The 17,548-nt window shown below is 45.7% G+C and overlaps 1 long non-coding RNA gene across 1 annotated transcript in view; it reads left to right on the top strand.

Moving 5' to 3' along the window:
- The window catches only part of LOC108449668, a 25,687-nt gene extending 8,162 nt beyond the window's left edge, over positions 1-17,525 (top strand). Inside the window, exon 3 of the long non-coding RNA XR_001865929.1 lies at positions 17,012-17,525. This is a non-coding gene — a long non-coding RNA (uncharacterized LOC108449668). The remainder of the gene's footprint in view (positions 1-17,011) is intronic.
- The last annotated feature ends 23 nt before the right edge of the window (positions 17,526-17,548 follow it).

Here is a 17,548-nt window from a genome sequence, read left to right as displayed (position 1 = left end):
GTGTAGGACATTTTTATACACTGCCCTGCAAACACGGTGGGATGGGTACTGCTGGGATGTGCAGGTTTTGGAGATTTCTGGATGAGTCACTTCTTTCTCTGTGACTTTCCAGTCACAAGTGCTTCAAGGACAGAGATATTTTCCTCAACTAACAGATAAGCTACATCAATAGCTGGTGCTGTGATGGGGTTTATGTACAGAGGGATGCCAGGATGTATAAATCCTTGGCACTCAGAGACATTAGAGTACCAAAGAGCTCCCATAATCTGCATATCCTGAGACAGAGACTGCACCTGCAGCAGCAGGGACACAGCCTGGGCTACACTTTCTGGACACTTCCCACTGAGGGCAGTTTTGCCCCACAGGAGCTGGGGAAGCCCTGGGGTGAGGCCAATTTGTCCCAGAACAGCTCAGTGCCTGCCAGGTCCCTGCTCAATCTGACCCTACCCTGACACTATTCAGGCCTGTAGTTTATACCTGCTGGTGTACAGGCTTCCAGTCAATCCCCTTCCAGCCCGGGTGATTAACCCCAATTCCTTGTGCTGGAATCTGCTGTGGGATCCAGTGGAGAGCCAAGCCCAGCTGCCCTTGTGCTGGGAGACTTGAGGAGCTGGGGCTGCACAGGGAGAACGACAGCTGGAGTCCATTCCCACATCACCTTCAGGAAATCTACTCACTGATGTACTCCTTCACTGCTTGGCTTTTTCAGTCCTTCCTTCCTTCCTGCTCTGCTACAAGCAAAGCCCTACCCAGACCTCCTGAAGTCAATGGAAGATTCCCATTGAAACAGTAACTTTGAAGGGTTTTTTTCTCATAGTCAATTTATAGTTGAATTAACACTACAAATTTTCTTAAATTCAAGCATTTAAGTCCTTCTATGCAGTTCAGTAATTAATTTCAATTCTCAATAAGGGCTTTCATTGAAGTATTTGCAGTGTTGAAACCTTATTTCTACAAAAGAATGGGGTGTTCTCTGGAAAGATATTTAAATGGTTCCTCAATTTTAGATAAAGTTACAGTGTGATTGCAATTACTCACTCTATACTATTCCATTTAAGTTTTATGATGTTTCGAGGCCCATATCTAAAATTAAAATGAAGGCTGGCTTCTTTCACAAGCTCATACAGGAACTGCTTTGTTGCTGGCTCCTTAGTAGGCAGTTGTTTGGATTTGAATTCACATTGCACACAGATATGTATAACAAAATAATTTAACAAACTGGTATGCTCTACTTAATAATTTCACATTTTAAAATAAAGTACAGGTGACTGCCAACATTTTTTTTTTAATATTGTCTCAGCAGTGTGGGATTTAATTATTCTATTGAGTTTTATAGATAATTGAAATCTTTTTTGTTCTCTTTTTCTCACTTGCTATGAGGCACTGACCAGCACTACAGCATTTTATGCACATGTATCAAAGGCTGTGAAAAACCAGCCTGCAAGATCCCAACTCTCCAGGCTCTACACAGGGAAAGGAGCAGGGAAAAGAGGTTGCCCTGTAAAACCTTTGTGCTTTGAAGTTGTTTTTACAAACCTGGTCTTAATCCAGAATCTGCACAGTCAGTACAAACTGGAACCAGCTTGGGGCCTCTCAGCATCTACTGTGCTCCCTATGTGCTCTGAGGGGGTGAAGAACAGCAGGAGTTCAATGTGCTGACTTTCCACCCTCCCTCCTGTATCTTCCACCCTGCCTGCCCAAGGCTGGGCTCAGAGATGCTCACTCAGTGCCCTAATTGCAGCTCCAGGCTTTCTCTGTTCTTCCCAAAATCCTCTACTACCTCCTATGAGATCAGTGGGAGGGAGCCATTAAAAAAAAGAAGAAAGCAAGCAAAAACAAAGCAACAACTCTACCCTAAGGTATGGGATGGGGGAAAGGGGTCCATTCCTAAGGGGCAGTGCTGACCTGAGCTGCAGCACCCTCTCATGGGCCTGCTCTCGCTGCTGGCTCTGCCCAAGCACCCTCGGAGCCCAGGGCTGGGTGATGTTGGGGTTCTGGATGGCATTGGGGAAGCAGTAAGTGTGATATGGGGAGCTGTGGGAAGTGATGCAGTGTCTGAGTATGCGCTCCCTACCCTGAAGGCAAAGAACAGGGCTTGACCTCTCCCTACACAAATGGTGGTTGCTCTGTCCAGGCTCTGGAAAACTGGGATAAGTCTTCATGCTTATTATTTAACTCCTCGTGTTGCTTTTCAGAAGCAAGCAATTTTCTTCTTCCTAGAGAAAGAGTGGAACAGGTATTTATTCTGTAAGAACACACATGATTTTTTTGTCTGTGTTTTAAGAAGGAATAAAAGGGCAGCAGTAAACAGCAAAGCTTCAGATTCAAGAAGCTACTTAAAGCAGCTGTGCTGCTGCCTCCAGCCAGCAGTGCGCTCGTTTCAGCAGCTGCATGGCATAAACAGAAGCTGCTCCCTCTTATCTCCCAGCTAAATCCCGGCCTATGGGGTTTAACCCCATAAAAAAGCTGTACTGTGCCTTCAGGGGAAAGTGATTGTTTCCTCCCTGAAATGCCTCAAGCCACATAACCAAGACACTAAATCACCAGAACTTGCACAGCTTCTTCTTCTGTACATACTGAGAGTGCCCAGGGTCTCTGCTGGGGGCTGGAAGAGGAGAGCCTGACCCGCCAGCTGATCCCAGTGTGTGATCCCTCGGCAGGGAGCTGGGGGCCCCAGGGTGAGGAATCAAAGAATGCCTGCAAGGCAGAACAGGGCTTTCTCTGCAGAAGCCTCACATCAACAGTGCCAGATTTAGGGTCTGATGGAAAAGGACCATGGCCTGATACTGCAGAAGAACTAAAACTCCACCATAAGTTATTTTACAAAGTCTTTAGCATTACACCAACAAAATAAAATGCAAAATGTTACTTCTAACACTCGCTAATTAAAAGAAATAAGCAAAATATTCCAGCTGCTAAACAAAAAGTGTCCAGAACAATTTGCATTCCTTCATGCTAAATAAAATCTTTTCAGACATAAGAAAAGCATTTTCTAGATATAATTTACACAGTCATCTCCCTTAAATTGCTTTCCAGGTTTTGTTAAATGAGATAGTTTATTGTATACCCAAATCTGTATGAATTGTTTCTGAGAGTTTCCTAGGGAGGTATACAGAAAAGAAATGAAATGAATGAAATGTAGAAGTGACTGTTGTGGAGTCAGTGCAATTTCTTCCCAATGAAGGGAGCTGTTTAACAGCTTGCACTCTGGTGGGGCTTTATTGCCTGTATGAACAGAGGACAGAGTCTGCAGGGCACCTGACACCACATCCTCAACACAGGAATAAGGCCACCCTAATAATACAAAAAATACTTTTTAAGATGAGGAATTTTACATGAGAGAAATGAAAATACAGTTGGAGGGGCTTTCTTTCTCCTATCTGCTGAATTAATGATACTTCAGTGTATTGAGTAATGCCTTGCAATCAAAAGTTGAAGCATAAACTGTGAAAGCTTCTTTTAATAGCAAAATCCCAAGGGACTGTTCACACATTCTCTTCTCTGTGCTACAATCTACTGCTTTAAAATCTGACAGTGTTTTTTTCAAATTGGGAAATCATAGCAAAAATAGAGGTTAGAAGTATTTCCAGATGCAGCCCTGCAATTAGCATCAACAGCTACTTAGAGCTTTTTGCTAATTATGTCACCCAAATACATGCAAATAATATGAAAAATGGTGGGGGGGACACATTTTTAGCTGCTTTTACAGCACAAGGAGATTATCCAATTAGACTAAGAGATGCCTCTGGGCTAATCCCTGCTGGATGCTCAAGACAGCCAGGCATTTTAGAAACATTACTGATTGTCTGGAACTGTAATTTAACTGTGAGGCCGCATGGATTTTAAGGCCAGGGATGAGGAGAACTCCCCAACTAGCCAGGATGTGAAGGTGGCTGCTACAGAAAAAGCTTTCCAGTACGGAGAGCTGGTGAAACAGGAGCTTCAGGGGATTTGTAACAGGATAGCAAGCTTTTTACCTTTATGTCACTGGGGTTCAAACCTGTCCAGATGGGAATTGAAAGTAAGCAGAGGCCCTGACAGCTGGCTAAATGGGTTTGTATTCTCAGACCAGTGTTAATGGATGAAGCCTCTCCTCCAGACTCCAGGCACTACTGCAGGCGTGAGCACCTGCTCAGAGCAGGAGTTCCTCCTGGGTGCACTGCAGTGACGAGGTATTAGTTGCTCCAATTACCAGTGCAAAGCCCTTTAAGAGACTGAAAAGTGTTTTGCAGTGCCTGGCATGGCTGCTCTATGAACCTCACCACAGTAAGCAGCTCCATTTGCTTTTCTTCACACGAGCTCAGGATCCAAAATCACAACTGAGGCAAGCTCACTAATTGTTGTCTTGGCCACCATTCTGTTTGATTTTAACGTGAGCAGGACAGGGCTGCTTCACATTTCAGCTCCTCCTCAGACAGCAGACTAGCTGTAAAGTCCAGCCCAAACTGAAAGAACAAGCCTGGGGCAGCAGTATCAGTTACAGGGCTCTCTGTGATTATGTGGCACTGTACAACATGATTCCCTTCTCCTCCTGTGCTCCTGGCACATGAAAGCTCCCAGTGTTGGGAGCTGAACTTTGCTGACCTACCAGGCACACACCAGAGCCCTGGGAGGGGTTCACAATGAATCTTTCTTTCCTGTGTAGCTGTGTTAGACTGCACACGAGAATAAATGGCACAGCTGTCGGGATTTATGGCAGACTGCAGGCACAGCTTCATGGTGCTGTGTCCTGGATGCACAGACACACAAGCAATTGCTGTCACAGCGTAAGAAGGAGTTGTTTTTGCCCGCCTTATTAATCCTGAATAAATAATGATGATAATCACTCACTGAAAGCTTAGTTTATAGTTTAATTAACTTACAGCTGTTCCCAAGAATCAAAGGCAGAAAAATACTGTTGAAGTATTAAATAATAGCTACAGTTACTCTTTCAGGGCAATTACACAGAACTGAAGACATACAGCTCGTACTGATTTTAGAATTGTGTGGCTTAAATGCTATGTAAGGCTTTGAAAAAAACTAGGAATTAGAAAAATCCATCTGACTTGCTCAGCACACTGGGCATCCAAGAGCAGTAGTGAACACTTAGTGCAAATAACTGAGGGAAAACAGGTTTAAAAATCACTGAAATTCCTAAACTGCACTTAAAAGTTTGAGCTGTATAGAGATCTCCAGACAAACCTCTGAAAGAAGCAACTAAAGTTAGGAAATTCAAGAATTAGTCTAGCAGTACAAGGAGGTAGTATCAGTAAGGATTATGCCACAGTTTAATGTGTAATACAGCAGTACTATTAAGTGATACCTAAACACCCCTCAGTGACTCAAGGCCCCACCTCTGGAAGTGAGTTTGTGCACCAGCTGAGCACCTGATCTCAGAGTCACAACGTGGCATCGTGGGGCTGTTCTCTGAAGCAAGCACTCCACTTTTACTTTTCATGTTGCTAAGTACCTTTCAAACACAGGAGGGCTGTTCTATCCCAGGCAGTGGAGATAGTCTTCCCAACTCACACCTTGATGGAGTCTCTCCAGGGAGATTATGCTGCAAACAAAGGCAGTTCTAGCAATACAGGTCTATACGGTAAACTTCTCTAGTTTTTGTTTAGATGCTCACTTTAGAAATAGTAGTGGGGCTCATTTTGTCCACTACTCTTGTGTTTTCTATCAGTTAGGAGGAGGTATAACACAGAGAGAAAACATGAAGCCTTTCTGTCCGCCAGAGGCCCATATCTAGTACAGAACAAGACAGGAGTGGCAGAGGAAAGCACAGGAGTTCAAACCCAGTAAAACAGCACTGACTGCTGCCTGTCATGATAATCCCAGCACACCATCAGCATTGTCTGACTCATAAACCTCTCCATTTGTAGTTGAGACACAGGACAGTTTGGAAAAGATTCAGATGTAAATTCACACAGTTTTTTTCAGTAGAATTTTTGCTGATATTTATTATGGAAAACCCAGAGAAATTTAATAAATTGGTTGTACTGAAATCAAACATAACAAGAACTTTGCCAAGGGGCAAAGCCAAAGGGCTGGTGAAAGTTGTTGTGGGCCAGTCAGAAGGGAGGTTTGACATCTCACTGCCCAGGGGTCAGAGGCACTAGACTGTGAAAACAGCCAAATGAGAGGTCAATAGCATCCCACGTGCTAGAACAGAGCAGGGGGAAAGACAGGAAACTCAAACCAGAGTTAAATCAAGACCAAGTCCTTGCCTCAGCATGCCATGAGTGTGCAGGAAGGTTGGCTAAAGATGGAGGGGAGCATGGTACACTAACAAAGATGTGAAGGGGCTACAGTCTGATCCAGTCCTTCCCTTCCACATGCACTAAACCTCCCTTTAACAGCTTTCAGTCAAGGTCAGCTTGTGAAATGAAGACCCCTTTTGTACATAAGAATATCTAGAGATGTCTACACAATATCCACACAACAGATACCACCCTGAGTCACAGCAGGACGTGGTGGTGCCCACAGCAGTCAGAAAGGAAAAGCTCAAAAGCTGTGCTAAGGTGCACACTGAGATGGTGCCAGCAGGACTGGCCACGGGAAGGGATTGCAGAGGAGAAGGGTGCTGAAGTGTACACACACAAGGCAGTGGTTACCTGGGGCTTTGCAGGCAAGATTTCCTGCAGCCAAGCTGCAGAGGAGGAAGAAAATGGGATCAAAACTCGTGTGATCTTGCCAGCAGCCTCTGAGACCATTCCAGAAGAACTTTCCAGCAGACTTTGCTGCAGGGCTAGACAATGACAGGACCACAGAGGGCAAAGGACAGATTTGCAGAGGAAGAGCATAGGGAGGGATGTGGAAGGCAGCTGACTGGCCCAGAAGGTTGAAGAGGATGTGCTTGATATGAGCTCTGTGGTGTTCAAAAGGCTTTGGCAGCATAGGAAGAATCACTAGAGAAAAAACAAAGCCAGGACCAGGCTGGGAGCAAAGGGACCCCAGCCAGCAGCCACATCACAGCACCAAAGGGGGGAGCAGGCAGAAACTGGAGAAGCAGGCAGAGGTCTTGGGAAGGTTTCTGAACATTCTTTCCCGGTTTATTTTACCAGCTAGCAGACACATGCTTCCCATTGTCCAGGTCGAGTTCCAGCTTCCATTCTAACACCTCTTTCCCACCCTTTCACTCTCTGAAACAAAATCCTTAAAGATTGCAGCTTTCCACCTTTGGTTGCAGCTTAGGGGGTGAAAGGTGCAGAGTGCTGAGACTCAGCAAAGGACTGTGGTTGTTCCACCCCACCGTGCTGCACTCCTGAGGATGCCTCCACACATCCATGGTTTACCATGCTGCATATGCTGCTGGCAGGATTTGTTTGACAATTAACACCCAATAGGGAGGTGGTGTCACAAGTCAGATCAGAAGTGACAGGATCCACCTGGGATTCGAACCTCAGTTCTCCATTTCAATCCCATCTGATTTCAATCTTAAATTGCATTTCCTGAAAAATATTTGGTTGTCACTTTTACTATTCATATTATTACACATACAAAATAGGAAGACGTAAGGATAAACACATTTATATATAAAATAGACCTAAAAATTACTACTCTAATGCTAGAGAAAAGAATTTCCCAGATGTAATATAAACTTGTATTAGAATTCAAGCTGAAAAAGGCCACCATTATTTCTTTATAGCCTGTTTTTCTAACAATGTACTCTGAAAACCCTATTTTTTCCTGGCAAATATTATATTCCATTCTTCCACATGTAGATACTCTCAGATGGGAATACAAGGTTAGACTGGAAAAGTTAAGAAAACGACAATAACACATAAAAAAAAAAATTAATCCAGGTCACAACTTTGCAGTGGAATATGACAGTATTAACCTTTGTTTTGCAGAGGCGGGGGGCAGGGGGAACTAAAACCCATGGAGCTGCCACAGAATGAGCTAAAGCAGGGAGGCTTGTTACCTGCATCCCTGTGTCCAGCCCCCACTGCCACCACGTTCCATATGCCAGCCAGGCTGGGGCTGCATTGGCAGAGGGGACACAGAGGGGACACAGAGGGGACACAGAGGGGACACAGCATCCCCCCAGGGGTCCAGCAGCTCCGGTCTGCATTCCTCCCAGCCAGAAGGAAGCTGCACGTCAGAACAGGGACTGAGACAGGGTGAGGCCACGCCTGGGGCTCCCAGAAATGGGCAGCAATGGCAGGGAGAGGCAGAGACTGATCCTGCTTCAAGCTTGTGCAAAAAGCCTGGCTGGAAAGAGGCAGAGTAGGGGGCTCTAATGCCCCTCCCAGTGCAGGACAGGCAACATCTGGCAATGAGAGATGGATTACACCAGCTCTGACATAAGAGGAAGTGAAGTGGCAAGAGGATAAAAATAGCGAGTGAAAATTCCATGTTAATCTTACAGGATAAGCACTCCAGATTGATGCTTTCAAACACTCGCTTGAAATATGCATTCTTTAAAGGAAATTCTTTTTTTTTCCCCCTAACAAAATCACTTCATGACTGCTTTTATAGCTTCATTTTTACAAAAAGCCTTATTATTATCATTAATTAATTTCTACAAAAGATGTCATCAAGGACATGAAACAACATACACTGCTAATTGAATACTGAATAAAACCAGCAGTCATTTACATGACTGGCAATTTTTAAATTCAAATGTTTTAATCATAAACCAAAACAAATTTGCATAGAAAGGCAGTCTGAGGATATCAGCATTTCTAACTCGGTTTTGTCTGTTAGAGGCCTCTCCATTATCAGAAGTATTCTAAACTTTGAGCCCAGCCCGACAGCATGAGAAAACTTTTTCCTATATTAACCTTTCATTTAGTACCCTCTGCTGGCCAAAACAAGCACAGGCAGGGAAGCCAAAACCTCGACCTCCAGCAATGAAAAAGATGCTGGAAAACCATGGGTGACCTTCAGCAGGGATGACCTAATCTGTCACAGGGGAGGAAGCTCACAGGCACACTCAACCCGAAGGAGAAAAGTCAATACAACACAACGCAATGCATCTCCCACAGCCTAAGCAGATTTTCGCTGTGCAGGAAGTGACACAGGAGCTCTCAGATGTACCTTCAGCTCTGTTCACCTGCCTAGCATTGGCTTTTGTTAAAATTGCTGCTTAGTCACCTGGAAAGAATGGTGAAAGCCTGAGGCCTTTGTCTGCTCCTTCCTCCTCCTTGCCACCGTAACCTCATCTTCCCTTCTCCTCCCTTTCTACAGCAAAACCTTTTAAGAGAGAAATTTTTCAGCAGCTATTGTGTATGCAGGTTTCTTGCCACGAGCTGTACTGCCTGGAGCAGGAGCCCAGAAGATGAGTGAGCAGGCAGGGAGCACCTCCCTGCCCCTGCAGGCTCTGCCCTCAGGTGACAGGGATGGTCCCCTCTATCCACACTGAGTGTGAGCAGACCCCAGGGTCAGCCCTAATCCAGCAGCCTTTGATGTATCACTAATGTATGAGCAAGGTAAAGCCCAAGCAATTGCCCTCTATCCTAGGCTTTACCTGTCCCTTCAAGCTGCCAGGACAGCTGGCTTGACTCCTGAGAGAGTCACCAGCCAAGCAGAGCAAAACATTTATATCAGGCTCAGCTCCTCATGCAGAGCTCCAGTGCCACCTCTGTTCTGACCTGTCACACAGTTTGCTGAGTAATGCACAGCAGCATTCAAGCCTTTTCCTAAGCTTTTCACCAATCAGTTAACAACTTTTCAGTGCTCAGGGTTTAAATTAGTTCATTCTTTCTGTTGGCATTATATAGCATTTATTGATTCTGTGTTTAATGTGCCATTGGAAAGCACTGAGATCTGAAAGCTCCTTGGAGTTCCTATCATGTCCATCTCCCATGACCTCAAAAAAAAAAAAAGGTTCCTGGCATGTTGTGCAATTTTACAGGAGTCTTAAAATCTTGGCTATGTCATAGTTAATGCAGCTTTGTGATGAAATTTAACTAAAAAGCTTTTCATCACTTTGTCTTTTAACCTGTATGTAAACCAGGACACTGTCTTAATCCGTAATGGCTTAGTACTTTGATAAGCTCTTAAAAGTGGTTTTGGAAACAGATTTTTCTGGGGATCACAAGCAAAGTATGCCTTTGTCCACTGTTTCAACGGTGTACTTGAAGTTCAGCAAATTAGGGGCACGTAATTTCCTTTGAAGAAGCCATTATTTAACCAAGTTTGTAAAATCACGGAATAAGCAGAGCTTGAAAGGACCTTCAAGGATCACCAAGTCCAACTCCTGGCCCTGTCCAGGACAATGCCAAGAGTCACACCTTGTGCCTGAGAGCATTGTCCAAACGCTTCTTGAACTCAGCCAGCCTTGGAGCTGTGACCACTGCCCTGGGAGCCTGTCCAGCACCTGACCACCCTCTGGGTGAAGAACCTTTTCCTGATATCCAGCCTCAACCTCCCCTGGCACAGCTCCAGGCCATTCCCTCAGCTCCTGTCACTGTCACCACAGAGCAGAGATCAGTGCCTGCCCCTCCTCTTCCCCTCACGAGGAAGTTGTGACTGCAGTGAGGTCTCCCCTCAGTCTCCTCCAGGCTGAACAGACCAAGGGACCTCAGCTGCTCCTCATACAGCTTCCCCTCAAGGCCCTTCACCATCTTCATTGTCCTCCTTTGAACACCCTCTAGTAGCTTTATCATCTTTCTTATATTGTTGTGCCCAAAACTGCCACCAGCACTCAATGTGGGGCCACCCAAGAGCAGAGCAGTGGGACAATCCCCTCCTTTGACCAGCTGGTGGTGCCTGATGCCCCCCAGGATATGGTTAAAAAAACTATTCAACTACTCCTTCAGCCAAAACAAATGGTGGTTGAAGTCAGACTGACAGCTCTGAATCTCTATATCGCTCTTGCTTTCTCACATTCTTAAAAATACACAGAGTATCCCTGAACTGCCACTATTACCGCTTTGATTGTCTAAGTTTATTGCTTTCTTCCCTTTTAGAAATACTACAGTGGAGAGTCCACACCTCAGAGCAGAAGAGAAACCACACATGTGGCCAGCAAGAGCTCAAAAAGCTTCATTATTGACACCTGCCCCTGGCACAGCATGCTGACGCACTTTTCCACTAAACCTCACAGTGAAAATCCCCTCCTGTTAAATAACAAACACATCATTTCTAGAAATTGGGCTGGCAGAAAGTTCTGTTTCCTTTTCCAGATGTGCTTCTCTCCTCTTAAAGTACAGTGCATTTCATTCCCAGGTGCATTACCTGAGGCCCAGGGGATGAGAAGTCACCTCCTGTAGGTGAAATCTCTGGAGATCTCCCCCATGCTTCTCTCAGGACTGAAGTCTGACACAAAGAGCTGCTGTGCTGAGTGCTTAGCAGGCAGCAGCACCTCCTGGAGGTCCAAGCTGGACTGAAAGTACAACAGCAGGGACCTTTCAGCTACACATTTACTCCCTAAAGGCTTTTACACAGCCACCCAGTGAGATGCACAGTGCTGGGGGACTGGATTCTGGTTACAGCTATTCCAAACAAAAAAAAAAAAAAAAGTCTCATGTTTAGCACCAATTACCTCCCTTTTCACCCTGTCAAGTAAAATTCATGAACTCTAATACCAACTATTCTCTAGCAGCAGAAGAGCCAGTATTTTCTTGGCCAAATTTCCGTGCTTTTAATCTATTTTAGTAACACAAATTCCAAGCTAGAACAGGGATGCCTTAAACTCTAATCTCTTCTATGCATTTCTGCAGATAAAAAGCAGGAACAAATGTTTTCTATCAAATATTTGAACCTAAGCAGGTAAGAAGCAGAAAAGGAGAGCAGAGGAAGGAGTGGAAAAATAATCAAGGAAACACACGAAAAAAATACCAACTGAAACGTATAAGTGACATAAGAATATTGTGATTTTTTTCCTCCTCCCATCTGTTTCTCCTCTATCACTTATTTCCCTTCCAAACACCATTTTGGTTACTTTCTGCTTCATTATTGGCACTGGGAGCCCTAAGGATTCCTAAATTGAAAGCCATGCCCTCAGAATTGCTTGACTGACTTACAGATCATAGAGACCTTGAAAACAGCCCCACTGCCCTGTGCCTGCAGAGTTCAACTCTTCACACAGAGCATGTGGCCACAAGGATCTCAAAGTGACAGCTGAAACCGTAAATACTATTAGGGAGGACAGAGAACTCCTTGGTAGCTCTCACAGGTCCTGATAGACCAGGCCAAGGCCAAGTCTCCAAACCACAGTGTTCTAGAGACCTTTGCATTTTAACTCAGACCTTAAAAGACAGGCCTGCTTACCTATGCTAAACCCTTTACTCTGCTTTCTGACTTTCCAGTTATTAGGATTTGCTCAGATCATGTTTCTCTGCAGCCATATGGATTTTTTTTTTTTTTTTTTTTTACACAGAAGCTGTAAATAAAACTCATGAGAATTCCAAATAAAGCCAGACTTAGCGATCCTCTGGCTTTCAAAAGTAAACTTCCTTTAATTGATATTTAGCTCAGAGGCATGTTGCAAACACTCAGGGCATTGCAGTGTTCCCACAATTCTTCAAAGAAAGCAAGTCTGTTATTTTCCTGTTGATTTCCATCCTCTGAGTCCTGTGACACAGGTGGGAACAAGAAGGTTAACTGAGATGAGTGGATCAGCTGCTCAGTGGATGGCTCGGAAACCTGGTAGGAGGATTTCACATCAGCAGCAAATCCCCCAAAATGTTCTGTTCACAGGGGAATCAAAGAAATAACCCCAGCTGGGACCCCTGGGTCAACCAAGCACATCCTTGGAGTTTCAGTCTACAGGGTAGATTTGTTATACACATTTAATTAGCTCACAGCCAGAAGGTGACAACATTACCTGGCTGATGAGCTATTTAAAACACCTAGCAGTTCAGGGGCTCCCAGAAACCAGCCATTCTAAGTGCCAGCAGCACAAAGACAAACCACAGGGAACAAAAGAGTTATTGAGTAGCCAGGAAACAAGATGGTTATTAAACATGTGAAGGAGACCTTTAATTACTTGCAGCAGTTGTGGGAAACATTACCAGTTGCATCTCTATCACAGACTTGAATTTTACAAGTCATCACTGGAAGGCTGTAGACAATCTTGAATTTGTTTTGCAAGCCAGTTCAAAGAAAAGTTTAAATATGGAAACAAATACTGTGTCTTTTCTATGGAAAGAAGAGAATATTTTTTATTTCTGCCAGCTTCACGCTTCCATCAGATTATCTTTAAAAAACAAAGCTTTTAAAATACAGCTGCAATCATCAGGCTTGAGAGGTATTACAAAATACCGAACCAGGCAAAGGGATTAACTCCTAATATCATCCAGCTGAACAGCATGAGCTCATCTGGGCTTAACCTTCTGAATCCATTCCATTTGTAGGACCCCAGCAAAAGCAGTAAGTCACAGCTAACAAGCAGGCAGCTCTTGTTTCAAACATTGAGAAGCTTGGAGGACTTCCCTTGCATCTCCATTAAGGAGCCCAATTTTTACTGGAGAGGGCATATTTATTCATTCATGGCTGCTGTGCTCCCATTAGTGCCAGGCTCAAGGGATTCAGGAGGGATCCTCTGGTGCAGCACATCCCTTGGAGCTCCCAGATTGACCATGAGCACACCACATTTCTCTCCAGCTCATCGGTGAGCACAGGGCTGGCAGGTGACGTGCGTGGCCCTTTAGCACATGGATCTGGGGACACAGGTCCCTGCCTGGCCCCAGTGACACCCAGCTGCAGCAAATGACTTACAGCATATGGTGGAGAATGAGCCCCATCTCACACTGGTACCTTGGCCTTTTTGTTCATAGATACATTGTTGGAGCTGAAATCCCCATGGAGACCTGCTCCAGACAGGCCTGCTCACAGCAGGGATGGGGACAGCCAGGAGCCCCAAACAGGGAAGAAGAGGGCCCCACAGAAATTAATCTGTGTGGATGAGCTGCCAGTGCAGGGAGACTGGAATACTCTGGCAATGCCAGAGGCTCAGGTATGAGTTTCCTCAGTGAACCACTGACTAGAAAATCCAAAGAATTCAAAAAGACCCAAACTGTTCTCCCTGCTCACAGCAGGGATGGGGACAGCCAGGAGCCCCAAACAGGGAAGAAGAGGGCCCCACAGAAATTAATCTGTGTGGATGAGCTGCCAGTGCAGGGAGACTGGAATACTCTGGCAATGCCAGAGGCTCAGGTATGAGTTTCCTCAGTGAACCACTGACTAGAAAATCCAAAGAATTCAAAAAGACCCAAGCTGTTCTTACTCTGCTTGCAACCAAGCTGATAAAGTGAATTAAAAATAAAATTGGGACATCTGGGCTTAGGAGAGCTTTGTGTTTGGTAGAGAAACAGGATGATACGAGTGGAACATCTAAAAAAGCTCTTTGCTGTTTTCCTGTAACTGCTGGCCCTGCCCAGTGCCTGTAACATCTCAGTCCTTCATGTCCAACTGGACTTAAGTGGAAGCTTCAGAGAAGCGAGACCTGGGATTCCAGTGAAGCTGTTCATGCCAATGCTCATTTCTGTGCACTGTGGGGCAGCCTTTGGCTATCCCATCCCCTGAAGGAGCTGCACTGCCACCCCATGGGGAGGGCACAGCGGGAGACACTTCAAAGTGCTTTGGTGACCATCCATCCTGCAGGAAGGGGTAACACAGGACTGACCCAGCAAAATGGATCTCTCCCTGCCCCTTCCCCAAATCCCCCATCTCCACATCTGAGAGCAGCCTTCCCACACTCAAGAGCCCTCCAGCACTCCCTGCCCATCCAAGCTCAGTAGTAAAAGCAAGCCCAGCCCCTGGCTCCCTGTGCTGCTGCTCAAACCCCTGGCACCAGCCCCAGCTGCCCAAGTGCCTGTGCAAGACCTGGGAGGGCTGGGAGAGAGCAGGTACCTGCCTGAGCCCTCTGGCACCTCTTGGCCCTAAAAAGCTTCTAGGAAATGGGCATAATGCTGTCACTGGGGAAAGGGAATTAGTGCTCAGAGCTAAGGGCAGACTTAGTGCACCACTTCACGGCTCTCAGGAGTGGAGAGCCAGCTGGCTGCCAGGCTCTGAAGGAACAAGACTACAAGGCTTTCCTTTTAATCCCCTTTTCCCTTTCAACAGGCTGGGTCTAGAAAAATTAGTGTCCAGCACAGTGGGACACTGAGTGGAGGGAAGGCTGCCAGACAGACAGGATGCACACCAGAGGCACCAAACCAGACACTGGACCAAGTGTGTGGCTAGGACTGTACAGTCTGAACTGCCCTGGCAGCTCTCTGCTCACCTCTAGCTGTGAACGGGACTCACTGCTTAAAAAACAGGCAGGGAGACTTTCAACTTGAGTTTCTGAGCTCCCCCAGCACGTTCTACTGCTGCACATTGAGGAAGGCTGTAGGGGAAGGGCCAGGCAGGGCGGCCTCACTCCACATCCACCTTCCAAGTTTATCTGGGGGAAGGCTACAGCATGGCTGCTTTGTGGCATAATTACCTAACCCTCCCTTGATGATTTTCTTGGCCCATCCTGAGTTACACTTCTTTTAGCACCTTTATGCATCCCACCTGAACTTTGTTTTGAGAGGCAGGCTCCCTCAGGAGGCACCATGGCATAGCTGCCCGTACAGATCCAACCCGGGCCATCCAGGACAAACCTGGGCCAAGTGGTAACACTTGAAGCTAATTAATCATTTACATCACACCAGACTTGCTGCAGAAGGCAATTAAAAGGAAGCAAAATTCTGAGTGTGATGCACAGCATGGCATAGTAAATAAAACATTCCCAGTTTCAGCAGTCTGCTCCCACCTCCATACAGTGGCTCAGGCTGCATCAGGGAGTCCATCCCCTTCAGCATTCCTCACCACAGGCTTCACGGGAGTTTCTTTCAAGCATTTATCCTTAATTATAAACCACACTGAATAATTATGCAATTTTTTACTGATTAAGCCAATTTGATTGTTTGGGATGATTCAAACAGCCCACATGACATTAGATCTCATGAGAGATGATTGCACAAAGACTTTTAATGTGAATATATCCATCCCTGTGGCATTTAGACTACAGATATTCAAGTGTGACTGACATGTTCTGGTAAAAAAAAAAAAAATTCTAGAAAGAACAACTACAAGCTTATAGAAGAAATCCTGGACCAGTCTGAACAAGCCTAAAAGTAAGGAGAAATTAACTTTAGAACCTGGTCCCCATTCAGAGGTGTTATTGCAATCACAGCTGATATAGGGCAGTATTTTCCACCCTTCCAAACAATACTGAATAGCTCCATGCAGGAACACTATCCCACTTGGAGAAAATTTCAAAGGCAACAACCAAAATCTGTCTCCAGTTAAGAGGCAGGACTCTGGCCCTTCACTCCCAGTTACAAAGTACATACCCCAAATAAGAAGCATACAACCAACAGAGTAAGGCAATTTAGGAATAAGATTCCCCAAACATAAAAGGCAGACAGAGACTTGCTGAGCACTTATCAAGTAATTCAAGTTCACCTCCAGGACCACTGCCTGCTGAGTTTGTGCACAGTTGCTGCAAAATTACTTTCAGCTGAGGTAATTTGGCAAGTTGAATATCAAATTTAACTGCTCCTTTGCTCTGACAATGCCAGTGCATCTGCTCATGGAATTCCTCCTCACTGTTAGTTTTCCCTGTTGATCCCACTGGAAATGGTGAATGTCTAAGAGCAGAGGCTGGCCCCAGGCCTTTTGGGAAAACAGCCTGCCAAGGTCACTGCCCCTGTCTGCATCCCTTCTGCCTGTTATTTGTGTCCTGTGACAGCCTGACAGGAAACACTGACACACAAAGGGCGAGCAGCAGACTCCACAGTGGTTCTCACTGCCTGCTCTCCGTGTCTGCCAAGTTTTGGTGGCAGAGGAAACAAGCAGCATTCACACACCTGCTGGGCTGGCTCACAGGCATAGGCAGGGATGCTGACAAACAGAAAGACTTTCAGGAACTAGCTGTAAAGACAGATTCCCAATAGGTGTCTCCAACTGCTTCCACACGGATACATTTTCCATGTCTCTGCTGAAAGGGAGCCCAGCACAGCTGTCATCATGATGGCTGATCTACACATTTGATTTTTGTTTTCTTGCTTCATTTAAAGAATGGTTAAATTCCTCTATCTTTCCTCAGCTGTCAAACTGGGACCCAGCAGTCTGCCAGATAACATGCAGCCAGCAACGAGAAGCTGTGAATCCACAGAAGCACAACCCATTTCCTCTTCACCTGTAAGGAGTCAGACCAAAAGTGGACCACAGCTGCTGAGACCTGTGGGTACACTGAGTACATTACAGAGCCTCATCTTTCCAGGCTCCATGTCAACAGCTCTCCAAAGTGGTGTGCAGTGCTCCTGGACAGTGCCTGGCTGACTGCAAACACAAAGGATGCTGCATTTGCAAACCTGGTTCTGCTCTACGAGTACTCCTGGCACCACTGAGACATGGCAGAGCAAAACTCACCCTGTGGAGTGCAGAAACCCAAACATCCAGGCACAAGCATGACGGGATCAGAGACCAGCATTTCTGCACCACAGCTCTGGCCAGAACTGCTGGCCCAAGGTGAGCCTAAATAGAGCACCTGGGCTGTGGCAGAGGCTGTGGGTGAGCCCCGCTGAGGCTCATCAGGGTCATTATTGCTTATTAGTGGGACTGGTAAGGACCAGTTTCCCTA

Source organism: Corvus brachyrhynchos, unplaced genomic scaffold (assembly GCF_000691975.1).
Source record: "Corvus brachyrhynchos isolate BGI_N302 unplaced genomic scaffold, ASM69197v1 scaffold279, whole genome shotgun sequence".
NCBI classification, from domain to species: Eukaryota; Metazoa; Chordata; class Aves; order Passeriformes; family Corvidae; genus Corvus; species Corvus brachyrhynchos.
This window is presented reverse-complemented; position numbering and strand designations above follow the sequence as displayed.